The 22,554-nt window shown below is 43.7% G+C and overlaps 2 pseudogenes across 2 annotated transcripts in view; both read left to right on the top strand.

Annotated features, from left to right (window-relative positions):
- The window catches only part of LOC144120151 (uncharacterized), a 106,892-nt pseudogene extending 95,208 nt beyond the window's left edge, over positions 1 to 11,684 (top strand). Inside the window, exons 3-11 of the transcript XR_013312430.1 lie at positions 8,848 to 8,955; positions 9,045 to 9,237; positions 9,909 to 9,980; positions 10,054 to 10,107; positions 10,181 to 10,225; positions 10,941 to 10,982; positions 11,099 to 11,148; positions 11,242 to 11,453; positions 11,513 to 11,684. The product of XR_013312430.1 is annotated as an uncharacterized LOC144120151 (transcript). The remainder of the gene's footprint in view (positions 1 to 8,847; positions 8,956 to 9,044; positions 9,238 to 9,908; positions 9,981 to 10,053; positions 10,108 to 10,180; positions 10,226 to 10,940; positions 10,983 to 11,098; positions 11,149 to 11,241; positions 11,454 to 11,512) is intronic.
- On the top strand, positions 3,239 to 8,486 carry LOC144119105 (uncharacterized; annotated as a pseudogene). The gene is made up of 4 exons (XR_013312262.1): positions 3,239 to 4,226; positions 6,306 to 6,445; positions 6,964 to 7,069; positions 7,206 to 8,486. The product of XR_013312262.1 is annotated as an uncharacterized LOC144119105 (transcript).
- Positions 11,685 to 22,554: the final 10,870 nt, after the last annotated feature.

Genomic DNA, 22,554 nt, shown 5'->3' with positions numbered 1-22,554 from the left:
TAGAGCGACTGCTACGGTGAAGCAGCGGTCCCGGGTTCCAACTTTTCTGTAACTGCGCAGTTTCTGAGAAACCTGTATAGTTTTCCTTTGTAGCTATATGGCTGCGTTTGGGTGGATGCCAATGAGTAATTACTGCCTTATTACAAATTTACACACCTTGTGGGATCCCCTAAAAACATTTGACCAGACATAAGCAAAAGGTAATTGGCTAAAGGGTGTAGGAACTAGGAACAGGTGAAATAAATACACTTCCTACGTTCATGAAGACGCAAATGTTACTGACTTACGAAAATGACACAACTTCATGTTTCTTGGAGAATGAAATAACTTTATACAGGTGGTTCATCTCAACCATGTTCAACACCCTCATTTCACTTCACTTCAACACTTCAACACCCTGCATTTCAGAGGCTGCACAACTGCAAATGTTTGAGTGCTGCTGACAATGTGCACAATTACAGCAAAAGTGCCATCTGAGAGGTGTACCATAGAGTTGTTTGCTTTTTGTTCCTGGCATAGCCTTCACCAGTAAATATATGGCCACTCTGAAACAAACGAGGATACTCAATACTGTTTTCAGCCACAAGCTCCTTGTTTGTTGCGCTGCTTGAAGGGACATATGGCCTACCTCGACCAAAGAAGCGCAACCCCCCATAGATGTACACAATTTTCTGTGTTGATGCTGTGTCTAGTGAGGCACAGTACTGGATGGCACCTTGATGAGTAGTACTTTTAATGCACTTCTCAACTGCTCCCTCAATCTGCAACACACAGCATACCTGGTGAGGGATGCCATTGGCAGCCTTCACAGCCTCCTTCAAGGTGCCATTTCCCGTCTCAAACGGAAATGCAGAGTGAGCCCACAATGGACCCCAGTGTCGCACAATCTTTCCAATATGAAGTTGATGCACGTTATAGGTCATGCACTCTTTTCCATAGAGGATTTGAGCGTGGACAAAGAAGTCCAAAAGAAGGTTCTCTGCAAGAGTAAGGTCAGGAAATGACACCGTGGGTTCCAGCATGATGTGTACAGCCTCCACCAGACATGCCCAGTGCTGCAAGTACTGACTGTTCAAGATGCCCTCCAGCACAGGAACACTGTAGAACAGCAGCCAGTTTTCGAACTCCTTCGCTTTCCATTATCTTCTCTCTTTCATAGGTCTAGGTGTGCGTTTCACATCTGGGAGGTGCAATGGTCAGTAGGCGTTTGTCTATTGCAGCCTGAGAGCGACCCAAATAGAATGAAGAACCTGGCGATTCAAGCCACAAGTCCAGAAACTGCCGCCCCACTCCCAACAGGATGTAGTGCTTATAGCCTGGAACAAAGCTCCAGACTATATTAAACTGCTGCATGTTGGTGAGTGGGGAGAGATTTTACAGCATTGACAGATCACCCTTCTACTATTGCCCTTTTCACACCTGACACCATCTGCTCCTCACTCCTTTCGGCACTGTCTTTATCTTCAACTGCGTATTTCGTCGCTCTTCCAACCCTTTCGCCATTCTGTAGACACTAATTGCAGCCGTGGTATCCATTAAACAGTTACGCCCTGCGTGGGGGCTCTGGCCACAGAATCAACAGCATAGCAAATGCAGAAGGCCTTGAAGTTTTGTTTTCTGCCTTCATAGTTAAGGTCAAATCCTTCCTGCGATAATTTGTTCATGACCTCCACAAAGGCACCTTGAAAGATGCCAATGTGGGGTTTGTCTTTTCCTAACCAGAGACCTGCTAACACCATCCTGTCTGTCGGTGGCAGGTCAATAATAATAAGTTGGATAGGCCAAATCGATGTGCCACTCGACTTGAATACAGGACTCACTGCCATCTGCATTCAGTGTGAAGCTGATTCTGTGGCCAGCTTGACTAGTAGCATCAACAAAGTTGCGATACATAATGCCATCATAAATGTTGAACAAGGTACTATTCAACTTGAGGGCCTTTGTTAAATCAAGAAAGGTGGATGTTTCTAAAATTTTGCATAACTGTGATGGCAGATTTAAAAGGACAAAAAGGGTGCATCCACCATGGCAGATGTTCCACATGGCTGACCACATTCACAGCAGTGAAGGGATACACCTGGCACAGCTTCACCCACATAAATTGTGCACTGTGGGAAAAATAATGAAATGACATTCCTGCCCCACTACCTTCAAAAATCTTGTTTAGCTTATACATCGAATGTGGCAGAACAGGACATTCAAAAAAGCATTGACCATGTCAGTAAGGCTAAGAAGTGCACTAAATGTCAGCCTCGAGTTGAGTGCATACCTGAGGACCATTAAGAACATGTCACCTTCTGTTACTGCCAACTTTGATGACACAATATCTCGGAAAAGACTGCCAAGTGCAGCATCATTTGAGCTTGGGCTTGTGCTCTCACTTTGGGCATGGTGTTCCTGCACACACAGAGAAGGTATCTATTACTTATTTGAACATACTGCAGTCTCAGTGAGAGAAGCAAATGGGCATTTTTGTACAAGTATTTCTGCAACATAATACAACACAAAAAAGTTCTCATGCATTTAACATAATTAGGGTAATGTCAAAATGATTTCTCGTGCAGGAACCACTTAAGTTTTATTTCGTGAATTTTTTTTATGAAAGCGGGGGCCCAAAGTAAAAAGCTATCCAAAGACAGCATAAAACAATGAAGCCCTCACTTTGCAATAGAATAACCAGTGTTCACAACACAATAGCATTTCCATCAGCACAAGCAAAAGTAGTAGAACATTCGAAGTCACAAATAAAAGTTAAACAAATGCACACAATTCATTTCGCAGCATACAGGCGGGAAAGATAAAGGCCTATCAGAGGAAATGTTGCAAGAAGTGACAGGGTGTGGCTTTTTCCAGATAAAGGCTTCAATACTGAATCTTTGCCACATCATATGTGGCAATTCATGATGTGAAACCTATATCGCGTCCTATACTCACCAGGATATCACGTCGATCGTTTGCATCCGGCTCGCAAACAGAACCCGAGTTCTGTACCGCTGAACTGAGTGCACCTCCCGGCGTGGCGTATTCACAGTCATTGGCAGCGAATGGCTGTCGGCAGCTTTCTTCATCCATTGTGACTGCTTCCTCAATATTTTCTGGTGGAAATTGCAGCTATCTACATTGTCTGCTGCTGAGAGCCAATGTAACAATGTAGCTGAGAGCCTGTGTAACAATGTATAAAGTATGTCAGCGGCGTTCGGATCCAAGCACAACTGGCGAGCACACGCAGTATATATACGCTCATACTTACGCCTCTTTCTTGCTGACAGCTTTTGTGCCAGTAATGCATCGATTTCGGCAGCTCGATTTTTGCACCAGGGTTTAAATACTGTTTGTAATTTCCTCGCTTCTGCGTACGCGCCATCGCGATTTCGGAGCAAAGACCACTGCTGCCAGGAGCTTCTGTTGCCGACATGTTGCCGATGTTGCCTCGGCTACATTGAACCTCGGCTATGACTACAGTTCGGCTTGGCTAGTTCGGCCGCATTCACAAAAAGGTCAATTCTGCAATTATACGATTTGAAGCCCAAGTGCGGAGTAATGCGTTCTAAATCTGCAATATAGAAATAATTTTTTGTGCGATGCTTTGGCACTTTGGTACCACTTGCATTGCCATCGCTACTGATTAGACGAGAAGCATAGAGTTTCTTACTATTAACAGTAAGAAACTGTATGACGAGAAGTGTGTTATAATACTATAGTGTTGTGTTAACAAAGCAGAGATTAAAAGTTTCATGAAAAAAAGTCAAGGGACGAGTAAAATTTTGATAATTACTGGCAAATCAGATTTAAAAAAAAAGAAGAGAAAGAGGAAGAAGGGAATTTTAGGCTAGGTGGCGCGAGCTGCTGCTCGAAAAATCGTCTGTCCATACATTCATGGTGGGCTATGGCACTTCGCAGCTGCAAGACTGGACTTAGTGGCAGTTGGTGTTCTGCAGCAGCCTCGTGCGCATCAGTGGAAATTCTTTTGGCTGTCGGCACAATGGGTGCGCATGCCTACGTTAGGTATGAAGACGATAAGCGCTGCGCCATCGTCCCTATAGAATGCGTGCGAGGTTTTGATTTTAGAGCTGACGGGGGCTACGCGTCTACATTCTATTTAGTAAAATGGATTGAGGAGGATGACTCGTCAGACTATTATCGAGCCCGCATATTGCTGCTTGGAGGTAAGTTTGAACTGTTATTATTCTGCGCCTGCGGTAGCGACCATTTTTCGTGCATGCAGAGTAACTGATGGGTAGCTTAATTTACTGCAAGACACTTCTAGGAAGTATGCTTGATCACTCAACCTGAGTTGCAGATATCGTGATATGAACGCATGAGTTTCTGAGAAGGTTGTTTGATCGACCAACTTGAGTCACAGATATAGTGGTAAGAAAGCGTGTGGCATAAATCGCTAAAGCGTGGCTGGTGTGCACTTCACAGGATGCAGCTGTTAAGGCATTTGTTTCTGTGATGGCCGGCCACAAATTAGACTGAGCGAAAAGCTGCCCTATCAGTGGGAGAACACGTGTGTTGTAGATAGTCGACCGCGTGGGCAACAACTGGCCTATAAACTTACGATTAAGGCTACTTAAGAGTGGCTTTTGTTACAGTGGTGGCATTACTGTATATTTGTTGTGGCTGTAATCTGGTTGACACAGTTCAGGACTTGGTAATGAGCGCATTTTTTGGTGGTTAAGGTAACGCGTGCTCCTTTATCATTCCTGTATCCACAATTTCATTTGGAATATTCAGGCCTAGATGCACTTTAAGAATAAAAAATATCATGCTTGATCATCAGAATTAACTTTGCGAATGCACTTTTTAAACTGTTTTGTAAGTTTATAACCATACATAACAGGTCGCTGCTTCAAAAGCGAAATTTACTGATTGATTTTATTTATTTGATATTGTGATATCAGTCCATCATAAGAAAAGTAATTAATATATACTCTCTATTTTTTTGCAACTCTAGGTTTTAATCTTCAGCACAGAAATAATATGTATTTGATGTGTCTGCAACTAACTGCCTCCATTTCCACTCCACTCTTGAAATACATTTTTCGGGATGCATTTTCACTTGTTACCCTAGAAGCCCTATGCATTTTTATTTGTAATTTATTGATATGTGCGGCAATGTTCTAGACTCCAAAGAAGACTTACAAAATAAAGTAAGGCAGCGTCGTGTTCGCTTCAGGTGAATTGTCGATTCCGGCGGGAATGAGCAAGAGGAACGCGAGGTGGTATGTATACTCCTCAATACACAGAAACTGCGGGGCTCTCGAGAGTCTGAGGCTGAGAAAAGTAATTAATATATAATAATGTTATATTAATATAATATATTATTAATAATATTAATATATCTCTTTGTGTTTCATTCATTTATAGGAGCCTAAGAAGCAGAAAAATGCCAACAAAGAGAATCTTTTAAAGGCTTTGGCAAGAAAAAAGAAAGTTGCTGCCACAAAGTGAAAAAAAAAAACTGAACAAAATCCTCTGTCAGCTGCATTGGCAGAGGTGAGCAGCCTCAGAAAACGCTTGCAAGAGCAAGACTTGGAAATAAAGAAACAGAGACCTGAACGAGAGACTCCAGGAGAGAGTGATAGGAAAAATGGATGAGCTCGGTATGATGGCTTTTTGATTTCTCAGTACTAATTTTAGCATGGTGCTGGAATTCAAAATGGTGTATATTAACCACACTTGAAAGACAAAGGTTATTAATAATGTCATATACTGCAGTCTTTCAGTATTGCTGCCACATGGTGACTTATCATCTGTGCATTAATGTTATCTGCAGAGCTTTTATTTTGGCCTCTTATTTCCTGGTGAAAGCCTGAGCAGATTCCGAGATAAATCCAGCTAAACATAGTTCTACCCGAAACTACGCACAAGATGTTGAAGTTTGCCGATGCATAAAGCTCAACGATACACGTGGAAATTAGGTGTATTTATTGCAAAAAATTTTCAAACTTAATTACCTTTGATGCTTGTATATTATGTGGTTGTTTTAGTAGGTAAATTTAGGCAGCATTTTTATAGAAGCGAGAATGCTACAACAGAGATATTGGTAGCATGCTGTGTTCCAGGAAAAAGTATTGAACAAAAAATCTAAGTTATGTTCATTCACCGAATTCATTCTAAAATATGAACTCGGAAAATACTTTATAGTTTGTACTGTCCGATTTTCTTGTGATGCAAAACTGAAAAACAAGGGGCCCCTTCTTGCATTTATATTATGTAGTGGAGACAGTTTTTGAACTTTTATAGTGAGCTTCTTGGCATGTGTGCACCATTGTGATTAAGGTGTATTACTATGTTTTTAGACTCTTCCTTTAATGCCCAAGCCCTCAAGAGTCTGTCCTCAGTGCTTCAGGACAAGGTGGATCTGCCATCAGCACCCCCTGCAATAGAGACTACTACAGTTTCAAATGTGGCCTCACATCTCCCCAGTCAAGCTGATATGGTATCCCGGAATGCTTCTTAAAAAGCCTGAAACAATAAGAATGTGGTTTCAACATAATTGGACAAGATTTACCGATGCAATTGTTATGTTGTAAACATTACTGCAGACAGCTGCATCTTATGTCTTGAATATGCTTTAATTTCATTTTGTATTGTGCATGCCAACTCAAAGTGCTGTCGAATAATTGTCCATGCTTTACATGCTCCTGCAGCCGTTGCTAACTACTAATGTTTTGACACTGGTACATGAAATTTGCCTATGCAAACATTTTAAATTTCTGCTCGGTACATACACCTTCGCAGATCCCTGGCATATTTTTTTTTTATTTCTCACTTTGCCAATGCATGGTGTTAAAAAAACACTTATTCCACAAGGTTGGAGCTTTGGCTGACATGGGGTCAGGGGAAGTTGGGAGGATTGAGGATACGTAAATAGTTTTTTTAATCAGGTTGCAAGATACAGACATGGCAAATGAGCATGTGTAGAACACACAAGATCTGTTCTTTTTATTTCTTCAGGTGGACATTGGACATGGGGTGCAAATATCGAACAGTGCCTGGCTAAGAATTAAGCAGCAGCCTAAAGACAGCCTGTTTGTTAAAGAGCTGCTGGTAGCGATCTTGAGTACGGCAGCGCTACGGAACCATTCCCTTCAGGGTAATAACATAGCAATGCTTTTCACCATGATTTTTGAATAGATGAAGCTTTTACAAAGTTTTTATTTTTTCTCCGCTGCATTCTATTATGTCCCTTTCCACAGGCAGACATTGCCCAGTTTCCAGACCGCCCAAGAAAGACTGCGCTGATCCCTGCGAAATTATCTGTGATGCGTGGTAAGTACGGACTGCTGTTTAGTGCAGTTTTTGATCTGTTCTTTGCTCTTGCTGCTATGGTTGTGTCGGTGATCCGCCCACAAACTTGTAAAGCTTTTGGCATGGTTTTAAATCCTATTCTTCCCAAAATGAAAGTTTGTGCTTACGTAAGTGCTAATAGAAAAGGCGATGGATTGTATGGAAATAAAATGGTTGCAGTTTCTGTGTATACAGCTGCATCCATATTGACATAACTATGTGTAATATGCTTTTGCCTTCAGTTTTTCTTTTTCAGTTTCCTTCAGTTCAGTTGGTAACGGAAGTCTAGACATCAAAACAATCAAATGCAGAATCAATACCAGAATGTAGGAAGAAAGCCATGGGATACATGAGAGTGATACTTGTAGTGGACAACATACTGAAACTTGCAGACAAGTTCACAGCAGAAGATATGCAATGAACCTCTTATAAAGGGCCTCAAATATGTTTTTTTGTGAAAGGAAAAGGGTGCTTTTTTGGGTTCCCTAGCGTTTGTCCAAGCTGCAAGCAGCCCTGCATGCAACTACTTAAATTTTGCTACCCGTCGAGATGACACTTTTCTCTGCATTTATGTTAATCATCTTGCCTTCTTTGTAGAAGGATTGATCAGGAGGTAAAGCAGAAGTTACTAGCTTCCTTTCTTTATGAATATCTGATAGGAAGCTAGCAACCTCTTGTCAACAGTTGGGAGTTTGGCTAGTTGGTGACTATCAAACATAGCGGAAATGGGCGCACGAGATGGGACAAGAAAGAGACTACACACACTTGTGTAGAGTAATTGTACCATTGGTTACCTTTTGGCTGTGCTCCGGCTGTGTTCTCTCGCATGCCACTTTTGTGTGGACATCACGTTGGCATGTCCAATGAGCACAACTACTTCTCAACGAATTGCATTCTCCACTTCATGGTAAAAGCATCCGAAAATGTGGACAAAATATGACAGCTAGAACACTGTACAAGTGCCTATGGCAGATTATGAATAGCACTTTTCAAGGTGAACTACCAACTGTTTAACGCTGAAACTCATTCTGATTTAGAGTACATTGCTATTATATTAAAACTGATATTGCCACTGGGAAACTGAAACTGACTGAACTTAAGAATTTCGTTCGGGTTCCGCATCGATACATCTTTGTAAACCTATCACACTTCTCTTGTTAAACTTCCACTTTCCTGCATATAGAGCCTGATACTGAGTACTGTATATTCTTTGCAACACTTATGGCAATAAATTATACTTTGCGAGTGCCATTTTTTTGTGATAGTCTAGAACAAATTGGGCTTGTGTGCTTAGAGCAAGTTATCCTTGGGAGCCTTTGGCCATATAGAGAGAGCATTTGGAAGAGCACGCATTACCCCTCATGCTTCTTTGGTTTTCGTTGACCTGCTTTGCCTGACTGCGTAGAATTAATTTTTTTTTCCTCGCAAATCGCACCCATGACTGTATATGTGTGTAGACAGATTGACGTCGATTGAAGACCGCCCGCACACATTACATGTATGCAATGCAGGTTCTTCCAGGAAAGTAATTGTTCATTGCACGATTTCCAGGCTTCCAAGAAGAAAAGAAGTAATCAGGCATCTGCCAAAAAGGACAACTATAATTCCATCCTGAAAATGCAGTTAGGCCAAGCACATCGCAAAAATTCTACAGTTACTGTAAGTGTTGTATTTGATAGCTCAAAATCTCTTTTGCACTGTTGCCTTAACATTAACAATATTTGTTTATATTGCAACATTATGTGCAGCGCAAAATCCAGCGTGCATCAAGCACATCATCTGAGTCGGATGACTCGCTTATTGCAAGCAGTGAGCTTAGAGAAGCTAAAAAAGAAGTGCAACATTGGAAAGCACGATGCAAGCAACTGCAGCAGGAGAATCTGTTCCTGCGAGAGCAAGTCCGTGGACAGCAGGTGCTCCTGCAGTCGAATATTTTTAGGCGTAAGTGAAACTTTTGCACTCGTTTGTCTGTGTGTGAAGCTGCTGCATATTGCTATTGTAATGTGAAACCTATAATCTAAATAATATATAATGCCAGCCTAAGGAAGTGTGAAAGCTAGTGTGTCACACTTTTTTGGGCTTTATTTTTAACCTCAATAATCCTGCTTCAACAGTTGAAGAAAAGCTAGACAAAGTGGCACAGGGCAAAGTGGCCAACATGGATTTTGCCACAGAACATATGTATACACTTTTTTCAGTCTCTTGTATTTTGGGAACCAAAATTCAAGCCAATGTACTTAATAGTGTGTAGCACTGGCGTAACAAACTGTGAAAGCTAGTGCTTCACACATTTTGGCCTGCATTTTTAACCTCAATAAACCTTCAACAGCGGAAGAAAAGCAAGACGAAGGGGCCATTGCGGATTTTGACACAGCACGTATGTATATGCCTTTTTTAGTCTTTTATATTCTGAGAAGTCAAATTCAATATTACTTATTTAGCAAACCATTCCAGACATGTATGTTATACTTTACAACCTGCAGAGCACAAATTTCTTGTGCAGTTTGAAAACGTGACATAACTAAGGACATTTGCAGATTGTGTGGTAGTTTTTTTTTTTTTTTGCATGGAGGCGTGCCTAAGCAAGCTGACTTTCAACTCATAATTTTCTTTACATGCAGCGCCAGATGAGGTCTTTTGTAAAGAAGTGTGCCCCGCTATTGGGCAGAAATCTGCAAAAGACGGTAAGTTGGATGCTGCAAGCAGCTGAATGGATTTCGTGTGTATGATCTTTATTGTGTTGTTAATTGTATACAGAAAATGCTGGGCTGCCAGCACGATGTGTTGCTGAGCGGGACTGTTCAACAACGGGTGAGGCGACATTACTGCAGGTTAATTTCGTACCTGAAATGCCTCATCCTGATTCTGTTGCTTATATTTACAGCTAAACAACCCACACTTAAAGCTGTTGCCAGCACATCCACTGCAGGTGAGTTTATATTTGCATCCTTTCGCCATTAGAAATTTAAGATTTCAGTTCTACTTTGTGTATTTATAGCTTGTGCAGCCTTGCTGCGATGGCTCAGTGGTTAGGGAGCTCAAGTGCTAAGCCCGAGGACGTGGGTTTTTTATTGATCCCAGCCGCAGTGGTCGTGTTTTGATGGAGCAAAATGCAAGGTACCCATCTACTATGCGATGTCAGTGCTGAAGAAACCCCGGTGGCCCAAATTATTCCAGAGCCCTCCACTATGACGTTTATCATAGCCTGTGTCGCTTTAGGATGCTAGACGTCATGTGCTATATCAGCAACAAATGAAATGCGAACAAGGCAATTGAATCATGGAACAGCAAAGCGAGAACCTCTTAGAAGGGGGAACCTCAATTCTAGTGGACGGTAATTTCACTTCGAAGGCACAAATACTATCTAAATTTTAGAAGCGTTAATGTCACTTATATTTCCTCTCTCCAGGAACTAATACATTTGGTGCCTTTATGTTGGAACTTCAGTACTGATGTCATGCTACAACCAACTAGCTCAAATCAAAATCTTGCTGCAGTATTCCTGTTTGCGTTTCATTCGTTGCTGATAGTACCATATGTAGCTTGTGCAGCCGAACTGTAAGCTTAGCCAATTCAGTGTGATGCTAGGTGAGGCTCTAGCATACAAAAGTCTCATGAAACATGCAACACACTCTGTCACACAGGCCCCTCTACTCGGCTGCCTCAAGCCAGTGGTTCTGCAACAGGTGAGTTGCCTGGAGACATTAAGAGAATTGTCAGCTACCTAGCCCATGCGTGCCTATATGCTGTTAACAGTTGAAAGGTACTAGTCTTTGAATGTTTAATGGGGTGTAACTTTCAGGGACCAGCAAGGAACCTCCTCAAGATTTTACGTACCTTCCTGATGGCTCTGTAAGTACAAGCCTTGTACTTTTAAGTGAACTTGCCGGTGCAAAACCAGCTCATTTTTCAGGCTCATATTTTGAGCATAAACTTTGATTACAGCTTCACCTCCGCAAGGGTATTCTGCTCACAAAAGTCCAAGCCAATAGGATCATGAGCCACAAGAAGAGTTTTCTTGTTGTAAAAGAGACTGCGCAAGCAATTTGGACCCAATCAGGCCTCGCCATGCGCAGCGTTAAGGGCACCACGGAAGAGGGGCACTGCCGAAACGGCTAAACCACGGCTAACTCCTGAAAAGGTAGACGTTGTGGCAGGTGAGACCCATTAATAGATGCCTCTCGCATTGACTGACATTTTGCCATTTCATTTTCAGCAACCCTCGAGCACTGGGGGAAAGTAAACAAAAATGACATTAGGGCTGCCATGAAGAATCTGACCAACATTCTCTGTGAGAAGATACAGGACTGTGTAAAGTCAGAGCGGAGACAGCAGCTCACACAGCAAGCACTGCTGTAAATCATGAAATAAACACGCATCGGTGTAAATACTGTTATTTCATATATGAAGCGCATTTTTTTCAGCGGCTCTGACCAGTTGCAACTGGGATCTAACTGGTCCCAGGTTAACTGGTTTAGGCAACAATTCCCAGTTGGAGCTGGACTGGTCCCAGTCGCAACTGGGACCAGTCCAGCTCCAACTGGGAATTGTTCCTTAAACCAGTTAAACTGGAACCAATTGATTCCCAGTTAAAAATTTTCACCTGGGCAGGCAGCTTGAGCATCACATGGCCACTTTATTGGCCACATCCATGGCACCAATGTCCAGGCGGCTGGTGCAAGCCGTCGTCCGGGCTAAAAAAGCGGCCCCAGCCCAGCAGTATCAGTAAGCGCCGCACGCGCTTTCTTATGCGCAGGCCGCCAGGAGAGCACCCCTGCAGCAGCGCCAGCAACCGAAGCAGCGGCCGCGCCGGCAGCGGCGATCTGGTTGCCCGGCGTCCAGTGCAGTGCGGACCGAGCCTGCAGCCGCTTCTCATGGCCAGCCTCCTGACGCTCTGGACGCTGAGATTGTGCGCCTAAAGCTGGCGCTGCGCGCCCTCAGTGCACTTTCTGGGCACTGATGGACACCAGGCCTGCTTAGAAGTAGCAGGTGCTCCCGCACAGATAATCCAGCATCATGGCTAGTCGCCGGACTCCCTCCCGCATACCATCCATCCTGCAGTGGAACGTGCGCTTTCTTGCAGCGCGGTACTCCGAAATGAGAGTTCGCATTGCAGAAGATTCACCAGAAGTTATAACGCTGCAGGAGACGTATACGTACGTTCACATGACAGAGCCCCAGATGCGGCTACCTGGCTACATCGGCTACCACTCAGCCACGAGCGAGGAATCCTCCTGTGCCGCAGCCGCCGGAGTGGCTCAGTGCTCATGGCGCTCGGCTGCTGACCCGAAAGATGCGGGTTCGATCCCGGCCACGGCGGTCGAATTTCGATGGAGGTGAAATTCTAGAGGCCCGTGTACTGTGCAATGTCAGTGCACTTTAAAGAACCCCAGGTGGTCGAAATTTCCGGAGCCCTTCACTGAGGCGTCCCTCATAGCCTGAGTTGCTTTGGGACGTTAAACCCCAATAAAGAAAGGCCACCTGTGCCGCAGTGCCCTGTTGTGTCACTGTGATTTAATTAATGGGCTCAGGTCCATTCAGGAGCCCTGGGCAATAAAACGCCGCATCCAGCATCACGACGAGATTACGTAATATTGCACTCAGTTTAAACCTATACCTGTTATTATTTTTTTTCGTTTCCCCGTGATCAGTTATTTGTTTTTCTAATACCTATGTTTGTGCTGTAATGCATAGCGCTGCTTTTTTACAAAGTGTTTTGTTATTTTGTTTCAGTGTTTATTTCGAAAATTGAAAATCTCTGCCTGTGTACTGTACTGCCAAGTTAATAAAGGGGGCAGGACCTCTGTCAAGCTTACGAGCTTTTAATCCTGTCTCCTCCTCTGTCCAAGAGAAGATAAAGACAATGAAATAAAAAAATACATTCGATCTTGATCGCCGCTTGCACACTAACACACACATACATACACTACGAGGCACTTAGACGCTTTGGGATGCTAAACCCATATAAACCAAACCGATGTCAGTGCAAGTTAAAGATCCCCAGGTGGTCGAAATTCCATTCATTGGACTTAATGAAAAGGAAACCTTGTGTGTCTTGTGGCCTACTAAGCGATCTAGTATGCCCACTGATACATGCTAATGTGTGTGTTTAATGTAATTAGAGGTACTAATAAGAAAGTAGCAAATTTCATTTCATTTATTGAACCCTCAGGGCCAAAGGCATTAAAGAGGGGAGTGGTTACAAAACAAAAATACATAGATACAATGCATATTACAGAACAAGTATTATCATTCTCCTGTTATACAATGTTAGCTAGTGCAGAACGAAAATGCTGGTTATCAATTATGTCGACGATATCTGCGGGAAGGCGGTTCCATTCACGTGATGTACGAGGCAAGAAAGACTGAAATGCCGTTTTAGTGTTACATGATTCAATGCCGACTTTGTGACGATGATCAATGCGATGTGACACGTATCTGGGGGACGAAGAGAGGGAATCGAAGCGTGGGGTGATGGTATAGTTTATGAAAAAGGCTCAAACGAATTGTCTGCCGGCGGGATGCTAAAGGAGGTGAAGAAAGATTAGCTTTCATGCTTGTTACACTTGCGGTACGGTTAAAGTTGGACATGATAAAACGAGCAGCGTTATTTTGAGCCAGCTCAAGCAAAGTCATCAGTTTTTCATGATGAGGATCCCATATCGCTGCGCCATATTCTAGATTAGAACGTATTAGTGTTTTATAAAGCAATAATTTCAAAGAAGATGGAGTTTTGGAAAAGTTACGGCGCATGTAGCCCAACATGCGGTTAGCTTTGTTTGCCTATGTACTGAATATGGCGCGTCCAGTTAAGGTCAGCAGAAATATGAACACCCAGGTATTTATATGAAGTAACCGCTTCAAAGGCAACGTTATTTAGGTAGTACACAGGCGGAGAGTTGGAACTTCTTGATATTCCCATAATTTTGCACTTATTAGTATTACGTTCCATTAGCCATTGAATACTCCAAAGAGAAATGCTATATAGATGACGCTGGAGAATGTTAGCATCGTTGGGGGATTTTATTTCGCGGAAAACAACACAGTCGTCAGCAAAGAAAAGAATTTTAGATGATACAATGGAAGGGAGATCATTGATGTAAATAAGAAATAAAAGGGCCCAAGCACTGACCCTTGTGGCACGCCCGAGTAAACTTCGCTGAAAGGTGAATTAAAATTATTAGCGTAAACAAACTGCGATCGGTTAAGAAGAAAGTATTCAACCCATTTCAGAACATTGTAGTCAATATTCAGTTGGGTTAGCTTTAAAAATAAGTGGTGACATACCTTGTCAAATGCTTTAGAGTAATCCAGGAAAATGCAGTCAGCTTCTGATGCGCGATCTAAAATATGGTGAAGGTTGATGGTGAAGCTGGCAAGTTGGGTTTCACAAGAAAATGACCTCCGAAAGCCATGCTGTGCGGGTGTAAAAAACGAATTAGACTCGTGAAAGTTCACAAGGTTGGTGAAGATGACATGTTCTAATAGTTTGCAACAAGTACTAGTGAGCGAGATGGGGCGATAATTTGTTGGGGAGGTTCTATTTCCTGATTTGAATAATGGAACCACCTTCCAGACTTTCCATTGTGTTGGCAGAATGGAACTATCGAGAGTGCTGAAAAATTTTTGTTAGTATTAAGGAACTGTAGACAATTGCATTTTTTTTTAATTTTGCATGAATGGAGTCAAAACCGGGCGATGAATGAAATTGTAGGGCATCAATAAGTTTAGCAACGCCAGATGAAGCGATGACAATTTGAGGCATAGTTGGGAAATTATACCGGAATGGAACGGGATGTTTGGTGTTTGATGTGCGTGAGAAATTCTGAACAAAAGTTTTGTTAAGTTCTGATGCGCATAAATGAGCCGGAATAGGGTCACCTAACGCGTCCGTTAATAGATTCTTCGGTATGCGGGTTGACGCGCCAAAATTTTTTAATGTTGGTAGACAGCATGGATAGTAAAGTGTTAGAAAGGAAGTTATCTTTTGCTTGCTTAAGCGCAGTTATATAGGCATCAGCGGCAGTTTTGTGGGCGTCCCAGTGAGCGTTACATAGTGATAGCCTGGCTGTGCGATATCGGCGCTTTTTTCTGTTAGATAGGAGTCTTATATGGGCGGTATACCATGGTTCTTGAGGATTAGAAGGGATGGTGCGTTTTGGAACATATTTCTGAGTTCGTAAACTTTGGCCGTGAACATATCCCAGTTAGTTTGCACAGAGCGATCGTCAAAGTTTCTGAAGAAGTTTTGAGTAAAAACTGATAATTCATTGTTAATGGCATCGCAGTCTGCTCTAATATAATCTAGTATGGTTTTTTTCTTTCTTGCAGGTTTATAGGACAGGCAGTGTTAATGTTGAAAATGAGCAAAGAGTGATCACTTATGTAAGTAGGTCATGGCTGAAGCAAAGTCAGCTCGATTTGTTAGGATCAAATCTAAAGTGTTGGCTGCGTTGACAGAGATTCTGGTAGCGTTAGTGACTAATTGTGTAAATGAAAAAAGGGAGCATAAATCAAGAAAATCACTGGCATCAGCTGAAAATTGAGATAGGGTGGGAGGCTGGGTAACCCAAGAAATAGTCGGAAAGTTAAAATCACCTAGTAAAAAGAAGGAATCAGATCGAAATCTGGTGTGTATTATGTCAAGTTCGTCATGAAGGTCGTTAATAAACGAGCGTTGAGAAGGAGGACGATAGCATACGCCGAATATTATTTTCTGATGGTCGAGAGTAACTGATGCCCAGACAGTTTCCAAGACGCTATTAGTGTAGGTGCATGATGACGGTATGTCTTTCGAAATAGCAAGGAGTACGCCGCCTCCCCGCTGATTAGTTCGGTCATTGCGATATACTGCGAAGCGATGTGCGTTGTGAAATAGTTCGTTATCGTGAATTTGAGATGATAGCCAAGTTTCAGTAAGTGCGATTATATGCGCAGAACAGGTGTCGATTGCCAATGAAAGAGTTTTCTTACTCAAGATAATTCTGATGTTAGTATAAAGAATCACATCAGATGGTGATGAATGACCACTGCCCCTCTCGCGCCACTAGGATGCCCCATGTGGCGAAGCGACTGATCCTTGGGGCGCGTGTTCAGATGGCAGCTCGATTTCATCGATTGTTTCGTTAGATGGATTGTATATGAAGCATTTGCCGCGTATGTATAGCTTATTGTGGCGAAGGCGAAATTTGGGTGATCCCGGATGGCCGATTCCAAATTCGGTAAGTTTCCGTCTCGCAATTCGAGTGGCGGGTGAAAAATCCTCGCTTATTGAAATGTTGTGTTCCTTGAAATCATTGCGATGTGATAGGAAGAACTCTTATTTTGTAGTTGGTAAACTTGGCAATAATGGGTCTGCATTTATTAGCGGAAAATATCCCTAAACGATGACCACGCTGAAATTGGCCGTTTGGTAGCGAGTCAAGAACATTCGTTAGTGCATTGGTCAGTGTGCTTTCAGTTTGTTGCCACGTTTCAGATGAATCTGTCAGTCCATAATAATAATAATTGGTTTTGGGGGAAAGGAAATGGCGCAGTACCTGTCTCATATATCGTTGGACACCTGAACCGCGCTGTAAGGGAAGGGTAAAGGAGGGAGTCAAAGAAGAAAGGAAGAGAGAGGTGCCGTAGTGGAGGGCTCCGGAATAATTTCGACCACCTGGGGATCTTTAACGTGCACTGACATCTCACGGGCGCCTTAGCGTTTTTCCTCCATAAAAAAAAACGCTAAGGCGCCCGTGTGCTGTGCGATGTCAGTGCACGTTAAAGATCCCCAGGTGGTCGAAATTATTCCGGAGCCCTCCACTACGGCACCTCTCTCTTCCTTTCTTCTTTGACTCCCTCCTTTACCCTTCCCTTACGGCGCGGTTCAGGTGTCCAACGATATATGAGACAGATACTGCGCCATTTCCTTTCCCCCAAAACCAATTATTATTATTATGGGCTGACAGATTCAAAAATCAAATTATCGCGGCGCGACCTGTCCTCCATATCGTCTAGGCGTTTTTGTAAAAAGTTATTTTGTGAAGTTAAGCGTTCAATTGATTCTTGCATACCTTGCATGCAACCATTAACGCTGCTGCATCATGCAATTAAGGCGTAAGTTTTCTCCTCTTTAGTGCCTATGATTTTTAACTAACGTAGGCGTTTTATGTGGAATCTCTTATTCACAATCACCTCAATCCCCTCTCAGTGTTGAGGAGATGGCTGAGCTTCCATTCTTAGCTGTCACAAGGTTTGCCCTTCTTACCTAGCAAGAGCTGCTGCTGAGGATGCCTGACCTGGTCTTGAATACAACAATAATCCTTGACCGCTCTTTTGTTCTATCGTTGGTTCTATCGCAGGTTCAGAAAATGTCAATTGCATCTGTGCTGACTGACTCGTGAGGACCAATCACCTTGTGTTTGGCGCTTTTTGGTCAGATGTACCCTCGCGCTAGAAAAACCCACCACCACCATCGTCGTCATCGTCATTGAAGCTAAGGGTCATTAAGTTGAAGCGGTGAAATGCACGGGTGATCCAATGCAGTTGATAACATTCAAAATGAAAACAGTGAAGGAAACGAAAACACTGAAAGTCCGGAGCTATAGGCGATGTCAAATTCCAGTCAGTTGGTATATCTTTGCACGCCGACCTGGGGCTGAGTAGCTACTCATGGCTCCCTGAAGGGCTATCACGTGCTGCATTCTTGACGGCAGTGATCTGTACAAAGCTTCAACGAGGCTGGTGTCACGCTTCATTCAGTCCCACTCCCTTTCCACAGCCTTCCAGAGACCTTCAGCGGACACACGCTGGAGGCCGCTCTTCGACAGGCTCAGCTTCAATTTTTTCCCCACACGTGCTCGATAATGTTCATATCAGCTTCTTTCGGTGGCTATTGAATCCTTCGAATGCCGCGTTCAGTGAGAAGTTCGTTCACTTTCTTTGCTGTCTGCACTGGGGAGATGTCCTGCTGTAAATTAAAATTGCCGTCCGGGAATGGCGCATCAAGAGCATGTGGAAGCATAACACGGTCCAGAATTTAGCAGTATTTCTCTGTTGTAAAGTTTCCATCTATCCTGTACAAAATGCTTAGTCCATCTTTCGAAATAGCACCTCACACTGACGGTGCATCGCCTGCTGCGAGCAACCTCCTGCACATAGTGGGGGTCATACCTCGCATAGTCTCGACGCCAGATGCGGCTATTCACATCCCAAACAGTCGAAAAAGTTGATTCGTCACTGAACATGCCTACCTTCCACTGTTCACGCCCCTAGAAGCATGTATACTGATGAGCAACAGGCGTACAGTTTCGTTTCTGGTGGACAAGGCGTTTTTCCGCCGCCATGCGGCGGTGGAGACCACCTTCCGCAAGCCGCCATTTCAGTGTTGATACGCTGGCAAACACTCCGCAAGCTACCAGGCCACTGCTCTTGCGATTTGAACGGATGTGCCAGGATATTGCCGTGCTAAACACATTACCTGGTATTGCACAAAGACGAGACCCACTACCTCCATGGTACAATTTCCCTGCAATCTGCGATTTCACTCTTACACACTTCCGGAAGAAACTAACGGTGCAGCAACATATCATACAAGAATTTCGTGCACTCAAGGAAAAGTGCAGTACTTTGAGAGCTTTTTTGCAGATGGTTCAAAAACAGATGCTTACGTTGGAAGTGCAGTGGTACAAGGAAATTGGAATGAAATAGTAAGGCTTCCACAGTGTGGCTCCATTTTCACTGCCGATTGCTACGCCATATCTATAGTCGTACAAAGTACAGTGAACGAGAACCTCCCAAACAGTATTATATACACAGACTCGCTAAGTGTATTTACAGCCCTTCACTCTAGACATGCAATCAATCCGCTGCTTGGTGACATTATACGCAACATAACAGCCACAAGTGAACGACAAAATATAAAACTCTGCTGGGTACCTACTCATATTGGCATAAAAGGCAACGAAAGAGCAGACTCCTGCGCTGCTCAAGCTCATGATAAGCAAATCAAGAAAGTAAATATACCGTTCAAATATTTCATTAACTTAATTCGTCGTACACCTCGCCAATTCTTTAACAGTACCGCGCGAGCGTCGACCAAACTGCTTGTCAGCGCCTTATCACGGCACAGAGCGACGAAACCAGCGAGAATAACCGATTGCGCACGTCTCTTCCGTCGCGACGGTCATCGACTAGGCTCTTCCCACTAATGGGACACAACCCCTCTCACGGTTTGCTGAGTGCGCATATTCTTGACCGAACCGAAATAGCAGGGGCACGAGTAACTATATTGCATTTTTTTGCCAGAATTTATCGCATGATTGCGCATACCCTGGAAAAACATGAACAAAACAGGACAAATGCTTCGTTTTACGATAAAGAATAAAGACGCCTCGTTGGATGTTGACGCACAACCACTGTTTATTGAGGCACATCATCATCCATGTGATGGCGGCCGCGTGCGTTCCAGCGCTCATGTGCGCACTCGTGCGTGGTCAGTAAGCCATGCAAGCTCCATCCGACTGAACAACCCCAGCCATGCGTCGAGGTAGGGACTCATACAGAGCTGGTACGAGGTCCGTGTCGGCTTCAAGCAATTCCCATTCCCCCTTGACGGCTTCCCAGAGCTCGTCGGAAGTCGCATGGTGCAGGCCCATTCTTGACAAGTTTCTTTTCATTATTCCCCACACATTTTCAATTATTTTGAGGTCGGCCCCTTGCGGCGGCCATGGCAGTGTCATGACACCAACTTGCTCTAGGTGAGCCTTCACAGACCGGGAAGTGTGGATAGGAGAAAGGTCTTGTTGAAGGTAAAAACATCCGTCCTTAAAAGGTCCATCAAGCACGTGGGGAAAGAGTTTGTTGTCAATAATTTCAATATATGCCTCCGAGAAGAAACGACCGGGAATCCGACAAATGGGCCCGAGTCCGTCCTTGGTAACGACTCCCCAGACGTTGACACTCGTGCGACCGCTGGATTGTACGGCTTGGCTGTAGCACGGCTCAAACCTACAAAAACAAAAACAGCCACTTTTAATATCTGAATGTAATACCATATTGTCGGTGCACTTTCAAGGCATAACGTAGGCTACATCGGAGAAACAAAGCTGCTCAATTCATTTGTGGCAAAGGCAGTAAGCGTTTTTGCGAATTTGACGGTAACATGAAACTGAGTAGAAGGTCCACCATGGGCATCGTTTACAATCACACACATACTGAGCTCTGCATACCTTGACAGGGCTGGACGGTAGACTCTCTGCTTTTGGTTCCACTGATTGCAGAACGTCGACTCGTCAGTGAATGCTACTTGACCCCAGTCGTCCACTGTCCACTGCAGATGCTCGTGCGCAAACCGCAGCCTTTCTGTCTTGCTGGTGGCCGAAAGCAATGGTTTTTGGGCCGCACATCTGTTCGTGAGGCCTGCTTCACGTAGCCGTTTTCGCACAAGCTCGTTACTTGTGTCCAAGCCGACAATGTCCTTTATCTCGCCCGCCGTCATGAAATGATCCGCAGCAGCTACAGCAACGATGGCCATATCTTGCTCTCGTGTTGTCTTCCGGTTTAAACATCTGGGTGCGTCTCCAATGCGGCCTTCATCACGGAAGGCCTGAATAATCCTATTAACTGTTGCCTTCCTCACACCAACTTCCCTAGCTATCTCCCTTTGAGATTTTTCCGCTGTCGCTAGTGCAACAATACGCAGCCGCGTTTCTTCCGGGATGCGTGGGGGCATTCTTCTTGCTCCTAGACAGCGAGTAAAAAACATTCGACGGGGCGACCACACTTTATGCACAACCGTAGTTGCGTTGTCACCAAGGGCGCCTTCGTAGTGCATTTTGCGGCTGAGTAAAGGCTAGCGGCATACCTAAAACGTTAACAAAGATTTGCCCAGCCTGTCGTTTACTGCTTCATCACGCCGCTGTCATCAATCGGGGGGAGAACAACACGGCCGGGGTTGTGTCGCCATCGCGGGAAGAGCCTAGCAGACGAAAATCGCTGTGTGGGCAAACTTGTGCGCGCGCGATTATTCTCGTTGACTTCGCCGCTCCGCGCCGCGATAAGGCGCTGACAAGCAGTTTGGTCGGCGCTCGCGTGGTACTGTTAAAGAATTGGCCCACTGTACAGCAGACAAATGGCAGTCTGGGTGGAACAACAAAGTAAATAAACTACACGATGTAAAACCGATTATAGGTGAATGGAAATCCTGCACCCACCAGGAATGTTTTAAGGAAGTGATTATCTGCTGTCTTCGTATAGGACACACGCACCTAACACACAATTTCCTACTGACAAAACAACATAAACCTGTTTGCAAGGAATGCGGAGGTGAAGTTACGGTTAACCATATTTTATTCTCTTGTGCGAAACTGGAAGAAGTAAGGAAAAAGTACTGTACTCAGTTTTATGACGAGTATATTCCTTTTCATCCTGCGCTGCTTTTAGGTGATAATGCAATTGTTATGTCGTGCGTTTTTACTTTTCTTAGAGAAACTGGATTTCTCGAGAAGCTCTAAATGTTTTTGCGCACTGGTCTGTTCAATTTTAATAATAATAATAACAATGAAATTTTTATTTCCTCATTCCAGTACAAATGCGGGCCTGCCAAAGCCTTAGAAGGCTTGAATGGCTGTGCCCGGCAGCAGACAGCATATATTTCATGCACCGAGCACACATGTTGCCAAACAAAGAAAAAAAAGGATGAGAGAAGTAAAATGGATTCAGAAAGAGCGGATGCAAAATACACAGAAACGGAGAAAAACACAGAACATGTAAAATCATAGCATCAAAACAGAATACTGGAAGTAAGAACGTAATTTCACTAGACAAGCTTTCACTATCTTTTGGTAATTAGTAGAAAATATTTCTTTCGGTAACCCGTTAAGAACAGAAGGAACATAATTTTTTCGAAGACACTTGCCTAATGGGTTCGCACTCTAGGCACAAGAAAACGAACGCGAGTTTGCAGATGTTTCACAGAAACATATGGTGTACAAAAATCGCTTGTCCAGATTTGCTTAAAAACTACTGTTCCAGAAAAAAGGTGAGAAAAGTGAGGCATGTGTAACAGTTCAACAACGCTACTATCTTCATTTCGTGCCCTACCATACAATACTGATTTAAGGGTAGGCATCAGTATGCTGTTGGACCTTCTTTCGCCAAAAGGCAGAGCAGAAATAAAAGCAAATTCCGTAGCCTAACACACTGTAGGCTAAGGCGTACACTATTTGCTTGCGTACATATATAGGGCAAAGGGTCTTTATTATAGAGTGCAGCAAA

Source organism: Amblyomma americanum, chromosome 2 (genome assembly GCF_052857255.1).
Source record: "Amblyomma americanum isolate KBUSLIRL-KWMA chromosome 2, ASM5285725v1, whole genome shotgun sequence".
NCBI lineage: Eukaryota > Metazoa > Arthropoda > Arachnida > Ixodida > Ixodidae > Amblyomma > Amblyomma americanum.
Note: the sequence above shows the minus strand (reverse complement) of the source record. Positions and strands in the feature narration are given on the sequence as shown.